The sequence below is a fragment of the Anabrus simplex genome, chromosome 2 (assembly GCF_040414725.1).
Source record: "Anabrus simplex isolate iqAnaSimp1 chromosome 2, ASM4041472v1, whole genome shotgun sequence".
NCBI lineage: Eukaryota > Metazoa > Arthropoda > Insecta > Orthoptera > Tettigoniidae > Anabrus > Anabrus simplex.
The window spans coordinates 967,396,591-967,413,291 of NC_090266.1; the positions used below are offsets into that span (position 1 = coordinate 967,396,591).

The 16,701-nt window shown below is 38.6% G+C and overlaps 1 protein-coding gene across 1 annotated transcript in view; it reads left to right on the forward strand.

Annotated features, from left to right (window-relative positions):
- LOC136863752 (tachykinin-like peptides receptor 99D) overlaps positions 1-16,701 on the forward strand; it is a 474,112-nt gene that overhangs the window by 376,067 nt on the left and 81,344 nt on the right. The window lies entirely within an intron of this gene.

The following is a 16,701-nucleotide window of genomic DNA, read 5'->3' on the forward strand; positions in this document are numbered from 1 at the left end:
GTCGGCAGCTCTGAAAATGGTTTTCCGTGGTTTCCCATTTTCACACCAGGCAAATGCTGGGGCTGTACCTTAATTAAGGCCACGGCCGCTTCCTTCCCACTCCTACCCTTTTCCTGTCTCATCGTCGCCATAACACCTATCTGTGTCGGTGTGACGTAAAGCAACTAGCAAAAAAGAGTGGTGAGGACTTTTGCCGCTAACATTAGTTAGAAAGTAATATACAGATTCATTTTAATTCAGCCCTATTTTACACGAAATACAGCTCATGAATTCTGTAAATTTATTATGAAGTCTTATATTACATAGGTACGCGCATTAAAGCTCTCGCAACACAATTGCTCATATATTCCTTGGCTGAAGAAATGCAAGTTGTTATGTTAATTTATTTAATCACGAGCTATAATGTTCATCTTCACCAGCATGCTAACACAAAGCGTTACATTGCGAATAATAGCACAACAATTTGAAATGAAATGCGCGTAAACTAGAGCAGGAAATGACAAGATAGCAAATGAAGCGAGCAGTTATCATTGCATACAGCTATGGTGGCGAGAAATAACGATCGATCAGTGATGTAGGTATGGGAAGATCGTACAAATGCATGAAACGATTAGAGTAAATTGCCTGTAAGTAAATCATTTGAACTTTTGATGGCCAGGCTTCCTACAAACGATGTGATGTAGAGACGGGGAAACTGGAACGAAACGATAAAACATTTGAAAACAATAAAGCGAAGGGAGGATCTCAGTGGGTTGCTTTCAGTTTGAGACGTTATTACTCTAAATTCAGTCCGACTCGTTGGCTGAATGGTCAGCGTACTGGCCTTCGGTTCAGACGGTCCCGGGTTCGATTCCCGGTCGGGTCGGGGATTTTAACCTTAATTGGTTAATTCCAATGGCTCGGGGCTGGGTGTGTGTGGCGTATTTAACATTAGAAATCATCCTAGGTAGGGCCCTCATCTTCACAGATATGCAGGTCGCCTAATAGGCCGTCTACTAGAAAAAGACCTGCACCAGGCATCTCCGGAGGCCGTACGCCATTATTATTGCTCTAAATTCAAGCACAAAAACGAATACAAAGCCATTATACATAGAACTGTCTTAGAGCTACCAAAATTTCATATGAAAGAAGGACTATAAGGAGACATTTCAAACAGAATGGCAGTAACAAGTACATACAAACGGATACAATACCCAACGAAGAGTACATTGTCAGAAGTTTACAAAAAATACAAAACCACAGGTAGCAATAAGTAGACCCATTCCACAGAAGTCTAACCGACAATATAAACAACCGATTTAAGACTTAATGAAGCGGAATATTGTGGCTTCAAAAATTGAGTAGAAAATGTAAATGAAAGAAGGGAAACTTAAGCGGGCTGACGGTAGAACCACGACAAATAATTCATTCAACCTTTCCTTTATTCACACAATCCTCAATCATCTGACTTACCCAACATGCATGCGATATCGACCCGATAAATCGAGAAAAGAATAACCTTCAGTTTTGAAGTCTAGCCGCCGACAAAATGCAGATAAGGTGGGTCCTTCGAACGCACTTGAGGAGCAAGAAACACGGAGGGGAATCGGCCAATCAGCGGAGAGATGAAAACAGTAGGAAAAATGTAGGAGAGGAAGGAATAGAAAACTCAGAATCGTGCCAAACCCACACTACTGCCATATATAGAGGCGGCGTACAGCTTACTGTTGCAGCCCTTGATAAGGGATGTCCATCAATAAAGAGGCAGGAGAGTTCGATAATCAGACCAAAAGCCAAATATCACAAACTGCCTACACGGTTAATTATAGCATTTCTACGCTTTTTGTTGTTTTAAGAGAGAATCAGTGACTGATAACTATGTAAATGAATACCATAAATTGAATAGATAAAAATTCAAGTCGTAAGAAGGTTGTATTAAAATAGTTTTATTATTATTATCAACTAAATCGCAGATGACAATATTTAAGCATGAAAGACAAAGTGCACATAATTATCATTTTAATGTATCGTCGTTCAGCCTAGAAAAACTGCTACATGATAATATTTCAGCTTAGAACTCTGACCAGAAATGTTCAGTATTGCATGAACTATCTCAACGAATACCCGTTTCAAGTGATACAGGTTCTCCGGGCCGGTATATCTCCCCTCATAATTATCACATGACGGTATTTCGAGGCGCAACGACGGTATGTCCGCACTTTTCCCGGTTTCATTACGGGATCGGGTATGACGTGAGATCAAACTCCGTAATGAGTTATTACGACCGGCTGCCCTCCCTAACTACAACCTCACCGGAGGAGTTAATGAGGTTATGACGTGGTATACGATAGTAGGAAGGGACAGGGTGAAACCCAGAGCCAGCACATAGTCTGGTCAAAGCCCAACGTCTTCATCCGACAGGCAAATAACCCTCAGCAGCATCATATGCTCACTCTCCATATGAACACTACTAAGAGTTTGGAATTGAATCCATTCTTTCGGCACGCAATCTAGTGATTAGAAATTGTAGACTACCACATCTCCTATCCTTCATTCATTCATCATCTGTTTACCCTCCAGGTTCGGCTTTTCCCTCGGACTCAGCGAGGGATCCTACCTCTACCGCCTCAAGGGCAGTGTCCCGGAGCTTCAGACTCTTGGTCGGGGGATACAACTGGGGAGTACGACCAGTACCTCGCCCAGGCGGCCTCACCTGCTATGCTGAACAGGGGCCTTGTGGAGGGATGGGAAGATTGGAAGGGATAGGCAAGGAAGAGGGAAGGAAACGGCCGTGGCCTTAAGTTAGGTACCATCCCGGCATTCGCCTGGAGGAGAAGTGGGAAACCACGGAAAACCACTTCGAGGATGGCTGAGGTGGGAATCGAACCCACCTCTACTCAGTTGACCTCCCGAGGCTGAGTGGACCCCGTTCCAGCCCTCATACCACTGTTCAAATTTTCGTGGCAGAGCCGGGAATCGAACCCGGACCTCCGGGGGTGGCAGCTAATCACGCTAACCACTACACCACAGAGGCGGACATCTCCTATCCTACCGGATAAAATTCTGGTGGTGAATTTTTTTTTTTTTTTGATCAAAGGGACACGAGCTTGCTAACCACGGTGCAGACACTGGCTGACTGGAAAACACAGTAGTTTAGTCAATTCAGTATTCAAGTGCACACTAGGCAAATAATCGTATGGTAGTTCAAATGTGAGATAAGATTTATATAACGGAATATTTAGCCACAAAATCTTGGAACATAATATTGGGCTGTGAGCTTCCTCACCTCTTACCGAAGCAACATTACCTACTGAAAATAACAACACCCACCAGCAAATTTACTATCACTGTTAACCGTGAGATAATAATAATAATAATAATAATAATAATAATAATAATAATCTATATAAATAAAATTGTAGGGGGTCCGCTGTCTGTAATTTCTTTTGTTTTGCCAATTTTTCAGATATTTATCCGTTTTAGGTCAACTCAAGACCGAATCGGTGGTTTTTACGTTTCGTGTCTGTTTGTTTGTCTGTTTGTCTGTTTGTCTGTCTGTTTGTTTGTTTGTCTGTTCCAACATCACGTCGAAACGGCTGGATAGATTTCAACCAAACTTCATATTTAGAGCATACCCATCCCGGGGAAGGTTTCGATATGCATATCATTTTAAAATCTTTGAATAGACGGGGGGTTTATAGGAAAACCAGAATGGTTTTTCCACCATCCCGTCGAAACGGCTGGATAGATCTCGACCAAACTTAATATTTACAGTATACTCATCCCGTGGAAGGTTTTGATATGCATACCATTTTAAAATCTTTGAATATACGGGGGGTTTATAGGAAAACCAGAGTGGTTTTTCCACCATCACGTCGAAACGGCTAGATAGATCTCAACCAAACTTCATATTTAGAGTATACTCATCCCGGGGAAGGTTCGACGTGCATATCATTTTAAAATCTTTGAATAGACGGGGGGTTTATAGGAAAATCAGAATGGTTTTTCCACCATCACGTCGAAACGGCTGGATAGATCTCAACCAAACTGCATACTTAGAGTATACTCATCCCGGGGAAGGTTTCGATATGTATATCATTTTAAAATCTTTGAATATACGGGGGGTTTATAGGAAAACCAGAATGGTTTTTCCACCATCACGTCGAAACGGCTAGATAGATCTCAACCAAACTTCATATTTAGAGTACACTCATCCCGGGGAAGGTTTTGATATGCATATCATTTTAAAATCTTTGAAAAGACGGGGGGTTTATAGGAAAACCAGAATGGTTTTCCTCCATTGTCTCTTATACTATTGATTTTCTGTAAACTTCGTTCACCGTACAGGAAAGGTCTCTTCATTATAAACAACTTTCGTTATGTTCATAATTTACCTTACTCTTCACATGACGGAGAAATTTACAATTGTCCGCTGGTATCATGCTCTGCATTGAGTGACAGACAGACCGACAACGAACCTACAGGTTACCATGGCAAAGTTTCTGACTGCATGCCAGCAGGGAAGTAACGTATTGCCATTTTTCTCATCATGCTTTTAAATTCGTGGTTGTTCCTTGGGTAGAAGACAAGATAGGCGTCAATCGGCCTACCTGCGGGATATTGGCGGAATATCGTTGGTTGTTATAACCGCCCTCGAATAGATTAAGTAATAACACCATTAGTCATCTTATTATTATTTGTTTACCTAGGAATCACTGGACCTAAATTTCTCCTCTGTCACCGCTTTATTATATCCATAACTCACACTAGCATAATTTATTGAGGGGCATTTGATTTTCCAATACATTAACTTGGCATTTACATATTTGTCGTTATCCGGCTGTCCTCAGTTATAACACATTTTCTATTAGTTTCAACTTTCTTAACTGTATTATTTTCTTCCTTAATTACGCCGTATGTACGCGAGTGCTACAAACTACTGGATGTATTTCCACCAAGACTCATATTTAGAATACGCCTGTCCTTGACAGGTTTTAGGGCAAATATTGTTTCTAAATCCCTGAACTGACTGGGGGTTTATACGAAACAGAAACTGGATTTTGCACTTCCACAAAATATACACAACCAACGTTAATTTAAATCTACCTGCCTTGGTAGAAATTAATTTCTAAACCTTTTTTCTCATGTGCATCATTTCGATACGAGGATTAATAAGGGAGATATCATTAACGGACCGTTTTTCTGTACAAGTCCCATCGGACTTAACTCACGACCGGGTGCGTGTAAAGCGTATTCCTTACAACTGGAAAACTACTGAAGACATTCGAACCAAAATTTATATTTAGCATCCACCTGTCCAAAGGTAGGTATTAAACGTAAATAACATTTCATGTTCCGGAATGGACTGGCGGTTTATAGGGAACCGAAATGGTGATTTTACTCTTCCACAATATATACAGAACAAGACCAACCTGACTGGAAATCGACCAAACGTGATGGAATTCCACCTCTAAACCATTTTTTCATGTGCATTTTTTCGTCAGGAGGATTAATAAGGGAGATACCATGAATGGTCAGTTTTGCAGGTTAAGTCCAGCGGACATAGCCACAAAGGTGTTTTACATGGAGCAGATTCCTTATCTATATAAATCAAATCGTAACGACTGTGTGCCACTACACTGACTATTTTGGCGAAATTTTTGTACAGCTTTCCATTAAAGGGGTAATAATGACCATCTGCACAATTTTTTGTTTAGTTTCCTGAAAGTCCTAATTTTTAACCGCCTTGCCCAAAATCCAGATTGCGGCATAATCTGCCAGAAGAAAAAAAGAAGATAATTGAAATTTGACAAAATTATACGTTTTAGCCTGTAACGAACGGAAAACATCCTAGATTATTACATTTTTCACTTTTTATCCCCGAAGAATATCAAAATATGCAGGCAATTTTAATGATGGTGCAGACCTTCGGAAATTCCTATCACATAACAGATTGCACAATCTACGTTCAATTTGGAATGATCTACAACCTTGGTCTTATGACTTTTTGCCATATCTGTATCCCTTTTACGCTTGATTTTTCTCTATTAATCGATGTTAAGTCAGTTTGGAATTTTCACAAGCATAATTCATACTTTCGATTACTTACATGAAATACAGAATCTTCAAACTCTTCACGAAAATTGGCCCACCCAGTAGCCATATGTGAGCCAAATGCTATGTATGTAGCTGTCACATAATTATCCGAAAAGTAATGTAATGTGAGATAATCTTACAAAAACGTTACCCTGTTCCACGTTTCTAACTCAGTCTGACCCTAGAATAGATGACATATCATAGGACCAGCCATTTAGGGCACTAAATCCAGCGTGTCTTATAGTATAATTCTTTGTCGATATGACGTACGTTTAGTAGCAGTTAATCTGTAAATCAAGGTCTTCAATATTGTAACCACGCATATACTTTCGTATGTCGATCTATATATATTCACTGATGTCGATTTGTAGCGATCGAGAAAGGGTGGGTCTGCTAATGTAATCAGTACCTCCCACACCGACTTTGACTGGCTGTATAAAAGGGCCCTTCTCCAATTCCTGTGTAACTGTCATTAGTAAGGAAGGTCTACAATTGTAATGAATAGTTCGCTTCTCGATTTGACTTGCAGAAGGCAACTGAGCATGCAGTTTTGTGTAAAACTTCCCTACCCGATTGTGTTTGGCAGAAGGCAAGGTTGCCCGCCATTATAAACAAATGTCCTCATCTAAAATGTGACTAGCATTAGGCATAGTGGCCTGCTATTTTGATGGAAACTCACCAACTTGGTGTGACTGGCAGTAAGCTGGCTGGCAGTAGGAAAATCGGCCTGACATTATAATGATAACGGCACAACTCAATTTTGAATGGTGGTAGGAAATTTGCCTGCCATTATAATAAAATCTCCTCGACTGTAATCTGTTTGGGAGTAGGAAATGGGGCCTGCCATTGTAACGAACACTCCCAACTTGATTGTGACCGCGCAGTAGGCAATGGGGCCTCCAATTATAATGTAAACTTCCCAACTCGATTGTGAATGGCAGTAGGCAAGTGAGCCTGCCGTTATATCACAAATCCGTAACAAACACTTTACATTGGAAACAACGTATGGGGACATCCCCATGCTCTTTCTCGCATAACGCTAAGAGAGATGCAATTTTAAAACAATCTTATTTACTGCATGTACACTGTTTACTTCGATATTCGAATACAATGTTGAACGCCGTAGCGAAGCACGGGTACATTTGCTAGTAATAATAATAATAATAATCATCATCATAATAATATCCGCCTCTATGATTTAGTGGTTAGTGTGATTAGTTTCCATCCCCGAAGGCCCCGGTTCGATTCCTGACACAGCCACTAAATTTTAAAAGTGGTACGAGGGCTGGAAATGGGTCCACTCGGGCTTGGGAGGACAACTGAGTAGAGGGATTTTCGTTTCCGACCTCAGTCATTCTCGAAGTGGTTTTCCGTGGTTTACCCACTTTTCCTCCACGCAAATGCTGGGTTGGTACCTAACATAAAATCAGTCAGGCCCCGCGGTGTAGGGGGCAACGCGTCCGCCTGTCACCCGGCGGCCCCGGGTTCGTTTCCGGCTGGGTCAGGGGTTTTTAATTATAAATGATTAATATCCCTGGCCTGGAGACTGGGTGTTTGTGCCGTTCTTAACATTCCTTTCCTCACATTCAACACTCCAAACATACGAAATTCCAATTACACGCAGTTTCACATCATATGGTGCAAGTAGGGGCAAAATATCTCTATAGGTTGACGCCCCGAACAAATAGCATTTTATAAAAAAATAAAAAATAGAAACTTAAGGCCAGGGCCGCTTCCTTCCCTCTTCCTTCTCTAACCCTTCCAATCCTTACATCCCCCCACAAGTCCCCTGTTCAGCAAAGCATGTGAGGATTCCTGGGCGAGGTACTGCACCCTTGCAGAGCCTCTTCGGTGTTTACCTGTTATCCAACGTTGCCACGGCTGCCCCTAAAAAAATATACTCACCGAAGATGTGAAGTCTCCATCTCAGGCGCGCTCAGTCCCCGTCGTCAAATAAGGATGCATAGGGATACCATATCAAAGATAGTCTACACACTATATAAATGATGACACAGACTGATTTTTCATTTTGTGTGAAATAAGAAAATTTAGTGACCAAACTCAAAGAAGATGAAGATAAACTCCCTTAATATCCACTAATATGAAGTAAATTTTAAATTAATCCCATGTTGTTACATTATTACATTCTTCCAAATTATAATTACCAAATAAAATACCCAATCATTTCGTTAATTAATTTCTAATTAATTAATTATAAAAAATAATCTGATGGAATATTAATTACCAGATTAGCTCATAAGATTCAATAAGTACCAGTGTATTTATACATACTCACAGGATAACAGTGTTCCTATAAAATAATTGGTGTACCCCAATAATAATAATAATAATAATAATAATAATAATAATAATAATAATAATAATCATAATAATAATAAATATTATCTGAATAAAAAAAAATTGTGGCTAACTCAAATGGACTGTTGAAACACCAGTAGTCATCTAAGTCATCTATAATATTGAATGTAGACTGCAATATAAATATTTTATAAAATGTATAAATAAGCAAATGTATCATAATGATGACTAATTAATAAAAAAATTATATTAATAAAATATATACTTAATTACAATGAGAGATTAATAATATGCCTCCACACTATCTCAAATTTGTATATTTATTCTTGGAAAGCCTCAATGAAAGTCAAGTAAAATAATAATAATAATAATAATAATAATAATAATAATAATAATAATAATAATAATCATAATAAATGAAATTGTAACAAATATTTATAAACCAATATTCAGAAATACTAATCATGTTTCTCTCAATCCAACAAATGGATTACCAAATATACTGAAATTACAATAAAATTATAAATATTAATAGTTAATTAATTCAATTACCATATAATTAAACCGTTTAATACATAACTGACCATCATAAACACTTGATATCATGATTATTTAGGCCTACTAAACAAACTGTAAAATATACTGGTAACATACTGAAATAATAATAAAATAACAATAATAATAATAATAATAATAATAATAATAATAATAATAATAATAATAATAATAATAATAATAATAATATTAATATTTTATAAAATAAAGAAAAGTAGCCACTAGTGTCCACCCTAACTTAATACCACTGTGTATGTGTAGTCTATTGACTCAGAACATTCACATTTCAACAATTTATTCCACTGGTTGATATTTTTACTTTCATCTACAGAACTGATTTAATTTCTTGGTTTACAACCATTTTTCTTTTACCATGACATTGTTACAATTAGTAGAAAATATATTTTGCTCACTGTTCAAAGACGGTAACATTAGCTGCCTGAAACCTGTATCCCAAAATTAATAATAATAATAAATTCATTTACCACACCGTTACTGTACTTTCCTTATGCAATTCGTGTTACATAACATGTTCTCTTACAAATGCGAAAAATGTTAAATTAAATATACGAGTACAGTAACCTCATAATTTCCTTGTATATTTGTTGCTGTTGCTTTAGAATCTAAAACTTTGCGTTTCACTATGCGCGAGCATTTTCCCTATCTTAATTATAAAATGTCGGAGAAATGTACTCTCCCATATGAATAAAATAGCTCCTAACTTATACTAATATTTACACCAAGCAGGAAAAACACAGCCAAAAATAATAGCCTATCGCGTAAATTAACGCTAATTATATACAAAATATACAATGAGAATTCGGCATCTTCCACAAATTCTTCCAAAAGAATACCTTGTTGTCACACAATTTATACAAGTTGTCTCAATGATTATTGGTTATTCCAGCGTCCAAATAAATATCAATTCGCTGAAATAACCATTTTCCACAACCCAGATCAACTTTTCTTGTGGTTCACACATAACACAATATCCTGACAATCTGAAGTGCATCTCGCTATGTTAACAAGCATCGTAGTAAACAAAAAAATATAGTAGTGACTGATTAATAATAATAATAATAATAATAATTACGTGGTGTCCTAGAAAAGTAGTACCAAAAAGTGAGCTATAGCAAGCATACATATTAAATTAATTGGGTGTCCTCTATGCAATAACATAACCTTTTAATAGTAGACAAAGTACCTAGAAAATTTTATATATATCTATGAACGATGTTTTGTTCCAATTTACTCGTCTGCACGTTATTAGGTCCCTTTACACATACATAATAATCCTTGACTTTCTCATATTTAATCCCTTCGGCTTCATTTTGCCGGTATCATCTCTCCACTATCACGCTGACCACTATCCTTTCAATAATATCTCTCAGCTATCACGCTGACTACTATCATTTGAATCAGCTTGCTACACTGACCACTCTCATTACAATAATATCTCTCAGCTGTCACGCTGACCACTCTCATTACAATAATATCTCTCAGCTGTCACGCTGACCACTATCATTTCAGTAATATCTCTCAGCTTTCACGCTATAATGATATCTCATTTTTCCTGTACAAATAACGACATGTCTCCTGTATGTGGACCTTACCAAAAATCACTTATATTATTATCTTCACCCAACATCGTGCATATTTACTCGACAACTCTTTAATTACACAAACAAACAAAATTATTTATCAATACTGCTCACCCAATTATTTCACACGGTGCTTGCTGCGAGCACAAAAAAAATTTAATTTATATGAAAGAAATAACTATCACCATCATCCATCATAAATTTTTGATAGTGACCGCATAAATTATGATTATTAACCATATTATCATTACACCACAATATGATATCTGCATACAAAAAATATATATATTTAATTACCAGTAATAATAATAATAATAAATAGTAATTTCACAAACGACGATCCCTTGAATAACTCGAAGTAAATATGTTTGTGACAAGGTAAGTGGTTAAAATTGTGCTTCATGCATACGTTACGAAGACTAATAATAATAATAATAAAAATACCATATAAGCACGTCATGGTGATAAAATATCCTAAATTACTTGGCTGTGTTCCTGGGAGTATACAGTAACTACTCGCGCATCCTTACATCTAGATTATATTAAAGGAAAGTTTTAGATTCTAAAAATAACATGAGGGCAGTACTCGCATTACCAGCAACCTGATGTCATCGTCACAGAGAGCGGCCATGGTAATTTAGAGACCCATGGCAGAATATTTTATCTTCATCTTGCTCCTTGTAATACCCAGAATCGCTTAATTACTAATTCTCACTGTCACTTGCACACTTGCACAAGGTTTCCTTTTTATATGATAACACTGATACAAAGATTATTATAACACGAAACACTTCTGATATATATATATAGCCTATACAGTGCTCAAATGCTAAAGATTGAAAATGTAATTGACCATCCTAGACATTCTTCCACGTTTGTTTTACGTGCAGTGAAAGTTATATCAACCCCCCTTGTATCTTCACAAAGAAACGGCTGTGTGTTGGGGTTTCGCCTGCGGCTCTGACCTCAATACTGGAAGAGTGGGAAAGTATGCTCCCCCTTGGAGAACCGTTCTTACAGCTGACTAACTATTGCCAGTAGCAAACAAAATATTCCAAATCTACTGTAGTCTCACTGACTGTTTTTAACGTTCAACTACTCATATAGACTGGCATACTAAAGTCCCGTACAACAGACTCAACTATTGCGTAGTTCCAAGTCATACTTCAGTAATACGTAAATCTGACATTACAAAGTACCTTAAACTGTTGTCCAGTTCGATGATGTTCTTATAAAACACTTTCATAGGCAACTAGCATTTATAAACTTAACTTTGTCTGAATATAATGATGAAAGCTCTTTGTTCGTTAGAACACTGCTCAAACTGAGGAATGGTGTCCTCAACACGTCTTAACTCAACGACGCTACCGATGATGACTGAGGGTTCAAAGCTGCGATTGCAGGGAAGTTGGCGCACTACTTGGCGGAGTGATACAAACTATGACACCTAAAAATTCCAACTGGCTGCACTGGAACAGTTTCCAAATAAAATTTGCTTAATAAATGAAGTGGCTTCCACACAAAATTTCAATAACTGCTCGCCAACATATTAAAATAGTGTGCTGGCGAAATTGTTCGTAATTTCTCTAGTAAAATCAGTGGCGTCAGCTGGATTACATCTCGTCGTTTTTTTATTGTATAATTTATTTTATTAGTATACACTTACACATAAAGTTACAATATACACATAAGCACTTAACAAGGGACATGTTTTTTTTAAATAATGCTACTTGCTTTACGTCCCACTAACAACTTTTGCGGTTTTCGGAGACGCCGAGGTGCCGGAATTTTGTCCCGCAGGAGTTCTTTTACGTGCCAGTAAATCTACCGACACGAGGCTGACATATTTGAGCACCTTCAAATATCACCGGACTGAGCCAGGATCGAACCTGCCAAGTTACGGTCAGAAGGCCAGCGCCTCAACCGTCTGAGCCACTCAGCCCGGCATCGTTCGCTGCCTTACACAATCCTTGATGGCGGGGGCTTCACAGTCGCGTCATTACTCAACGATTAAATACGTAACTATTCCAGTTCATTGTCACAGCGCCTAGGGAAATTATTATCCACTCCTTTTTTTAAATAATTTATTTAATTCGCCAATCAGACTCATCTGATGGGTGCAGTACTAGTCCTCCTCCGAAGTGGTATCACACCGACCCAATGTTACACGCTCTACGACACTGCCCTTGAAGCGGTAGAGGTGGGATCCCTCATTGAGTCCAAGGGAAAAACCAACCCCGGAGGGTAAACGGATTAAGAAATAAATAAATAAATAAATAAATAAATAAATAAATAAATAAATAAATAAATAAATAATAATAATAATAATAATAATAATAATAATAATAATAATAATAATAATAATAATAATGCAAAAATTGAACGGTCATTATGAAAACACAATGCGTAGAATAAGTTTATTTAATTAAAGAAGTGATACAAATAAGGAAACTACGAATATTATTTATAATACGTTATTATCCGAATTTAATCACTCCTGTTCAGCGTATCTTATCCGAAATATCAGCTACCAAGGGATTAAGATCATACGTAATTTTTGATTAATATTTCGTAACAATATATTTATAATTACTACAACAATATATTTATAATTACTACTACTATTTTTTCATTAGAGACAATTTGTCATAACAGTTTTGGAAATAAAGAAATGAATAAACGAAATATCGTTGGCTTACTAAGAAAACCTTGTAAGTCCTGATGCTCTTCCTAGCCATTATTTTCCTTAAGACTGGTCACGCCTCCCAGCCACATATGGATATGCAGCCCATCAGAACAACTTTCGTTGTGTTCATTTGCCTATGCGAATGTGTAAATGAAAATGAACCTTAAATACATTACACTGTACGACTGCGCAAATACGTCTCCAAACATACATTCCTAGAGTGCGGTATGGTAAGGTTCATTTTCCTTTACACGGTCACATAAGAAAATGAACTCAACAAAAATTGTTCTCATGGACTGCATTACATTTTTGGCTAGGGGACGTGACCAGTCTTAATGAATATAATGGATAGGAAGCGCTTTGGGGTTACAAGTTTTTTCTTAGTTAGCCAACGATATGCAATCTAAAGTGTGGTGGGAGATAAGAGCAATTAACCTTACGGAAGGTAGGGATGAATGCCCTAGTACGTAAAATATATGCATTTTAATTTAGCGAGTGGTTTGTCCGAGGGTCGAGCTTAAAGTAGAGTGCGATGTTTCTGAGGTAGTTAGTAGCTTCATTTACCATCCCTCAGGCAGTATGCATGCATAATGTGTAAGAACTACTACTGCTAAATTATTTCCATTCCTCCTCTGTGCGATGAGGCGGGCTTCTTGGACGGCGACGCCGTCTCTCAAGCCAGGAGATTTGTTACGGTGAAGGAGCTGTTCAGAGAAGGTGAGGGGTCGGCAGCCGTGGTCTACACTAGAAACTATCCCGGTATTCGCCTTAGTGCAGGAGAATGCAAAAACACGCAAAATCATTCTCAGGGCAGCAAGGATATTTAAACACCCTCAAATGTCACCAATTTCTGCAGGAGTCAAACATACTCTCTTGAGAGAAGTAGACCAGCGACTAATCAACTGTGGCACTGATATGTAGTACTTTTATGTACAATTCCAGAAAGGATATTGACTGTAATAATATGCAACTTGATGAAATAAGATGGTATGGGTAATGACTGTGTGAGTATTTAATACTGGCAAATGCTTGAAATACTTCAGTAGGGGATCTGTGTGAATACTTAATACTGATGAATGCTTGACATACTTCAATAGGAAATTCCAGATTTCGTCTCTGTCAGTATTAATGTAAGAAAATACATTGCTGGCTGTCTTGATGTGTTTGCATGTATGTTACCGTCCATTTGTAACTTCATGAGATTTAATTACTTTGCTGACAGAGAATTAGTACACTTATTTCTTCCACTAAGGTGACTATAAATCAAGATGAGTAAGAACCAGAAGCCTGAAAATCAAGCTTACACAACATAGTGCACTTTCGTATAAATAGTGCCGGGCTGAGTAACTCAGACGGTTTTCTGAGCCCAAGTTGGTGGGTTCGATTCCGACTCAGTACGGTGGTATTCGAGGGTGCTCGAATACAGCATCCTCGCGTCGGAAGATTTACAAGCTCTTAAAAAAACTCATGCGACGCAAAATTCTTGCACCTCAGTGCCTACTTAAACCAATGACGTCGTCGATATTTCATAAATTGTGAAGTGGCTACTTACGATTCACACTGTTATTGCCGGATATTTAATATCCAGCCAGTGACCTACAGAACCACCAAGATTCAATCAATCAGTTCAGAATGATTCTTTTCAGTATTCCTGAACATAAAAAGCAAAGCAAAGCAAATTCTTCTCCGGACAGGCCATGAAGGCTCTTGGACGGGTGGAAGGTAAGCAGTTCCGCTATTCGTAACCTCAGCACTTGACGGGGTAGGGAGGTTAGCTCTACTTCCGGTCCCATTTGCCCCAGGAATTAACCTGGTACTCAGTTTTGGTGTAGGCTGAGTGAACCTCAGGACCATACGCAACAGTGGAAATCTCCTTTCTTAATTCTCTACTTCCTGACGAGGAATCGAACCCACGTCTGTATTCCTAAACATACCTTCTCGTATTTAAAAGCCGTACGATTACAATTCATGAAAGTTACTGTATCAGTAAGAATTGATTGTAATTTATGTTCGAGTGCCTTTGTGGTATGGGGAGTAATTTCACCTAGTTTCAAACGAATGGCGATAATCTTTCCCAAGAAGAAATACACTGACTGAGCAAATGTCGTGGGATAGCGTGGCTCTGTTGCGCTGGTGTGTTCTCTGCGCACCACACGGCGCTTGTGTCAGCGGCAGTTGTATAGGAGACTTTGTAAGCAGTGGTTGTGCATGTGACAGGTGTAAAATGGAACCTCATCGTGAGCTGACACCGTTCGAACGGGGTATGGTGGTCGGTTCCCGACGGATGGGAAGTGCGATTTCGGAGGTGGTGCAGGAATTCGGCTTTACACGATCAACCGTGTCCAGGGTGTATAGTGAATGGTTGAATGCGGGTGTCACCGTCCACAACAGACGAACGACCGGCCGTCCAGCCACCCTCGATAGATGACCGTGACCGGCGACATCTGAGACGGATTTTCAATAGTGACAGACGGGCAACCGTGCAACAAATCACGCCTCAATTCAACACAGGCCGTGCTAGACACGTCTCCCAGTGGACAATCCGAAGGAACATGGGTTCTATGGGGTATGGGAGCCGGCGCCGCACACGGGTGCCACATTTAACCCAACGTCATCGGGCACAACGATGCGCATTTGTCGCCAGTCACCAGGGATGGACACTGGAACAATGGCGTAACGTGATATGGACGGACGAATCACGATTTCAATATATTTTCCTAGAGATGTGTTTACTTTTAGCAGCTGAATAGAAGCGAGGTTATGCACACAGTGAAGGTATGGAAAGTTCTAGGGTATATTAAAGGTATTCATGCGTTGCAGAACTTCCACTGTTACGCTGTTACATACAGAATTTGGTTAGATACTGTAGATTCCTCCAGAGGTCAAGATTGAGGGATTTAATCCTGCCTGAATCCATTGTCACTTAGAGTATGCTAATGGTACTTACGACTGTTAATTTTCTACCCAGGAAGAGTCAGATTCTCTGTAATACATCTTCCCTCCTCATCCAAAAGTTTGAATTAGAGAAACACCAACTTATCATATTAATAAGTGTTACCTTACGTTCGTTTATTGCCTTTTGCATATTCATGTCGTTGTTTTATACAGACGAATCCCATTTTCATCGGTCTGTACAACTTTTCTGAAGAGTACTGTCCTATGCATTTCTTATCCTGTTAAGAGTGTGGTATTTAATTATTTCAGGTGCCAGTATTACCACGACGAATATAAGAACAAGTGTGAGGACTCCCCGAGTTCAAGCGCGCCCCGATAGGTGCCGCCAGAGTGGACAAGCTCCACAGTACTGATCAGATGGTCTTAGGTATGATGCCAGTTGAGACGTATTACTCCGTAACTGATAAGTATACAGACTGGCTTTTAAAGAATCAGTGAGATATTACAATTAAAATACCACGGCATGGTACAATGAAAAAAATCATACATGGAAATAGGAGCTACAGCCTT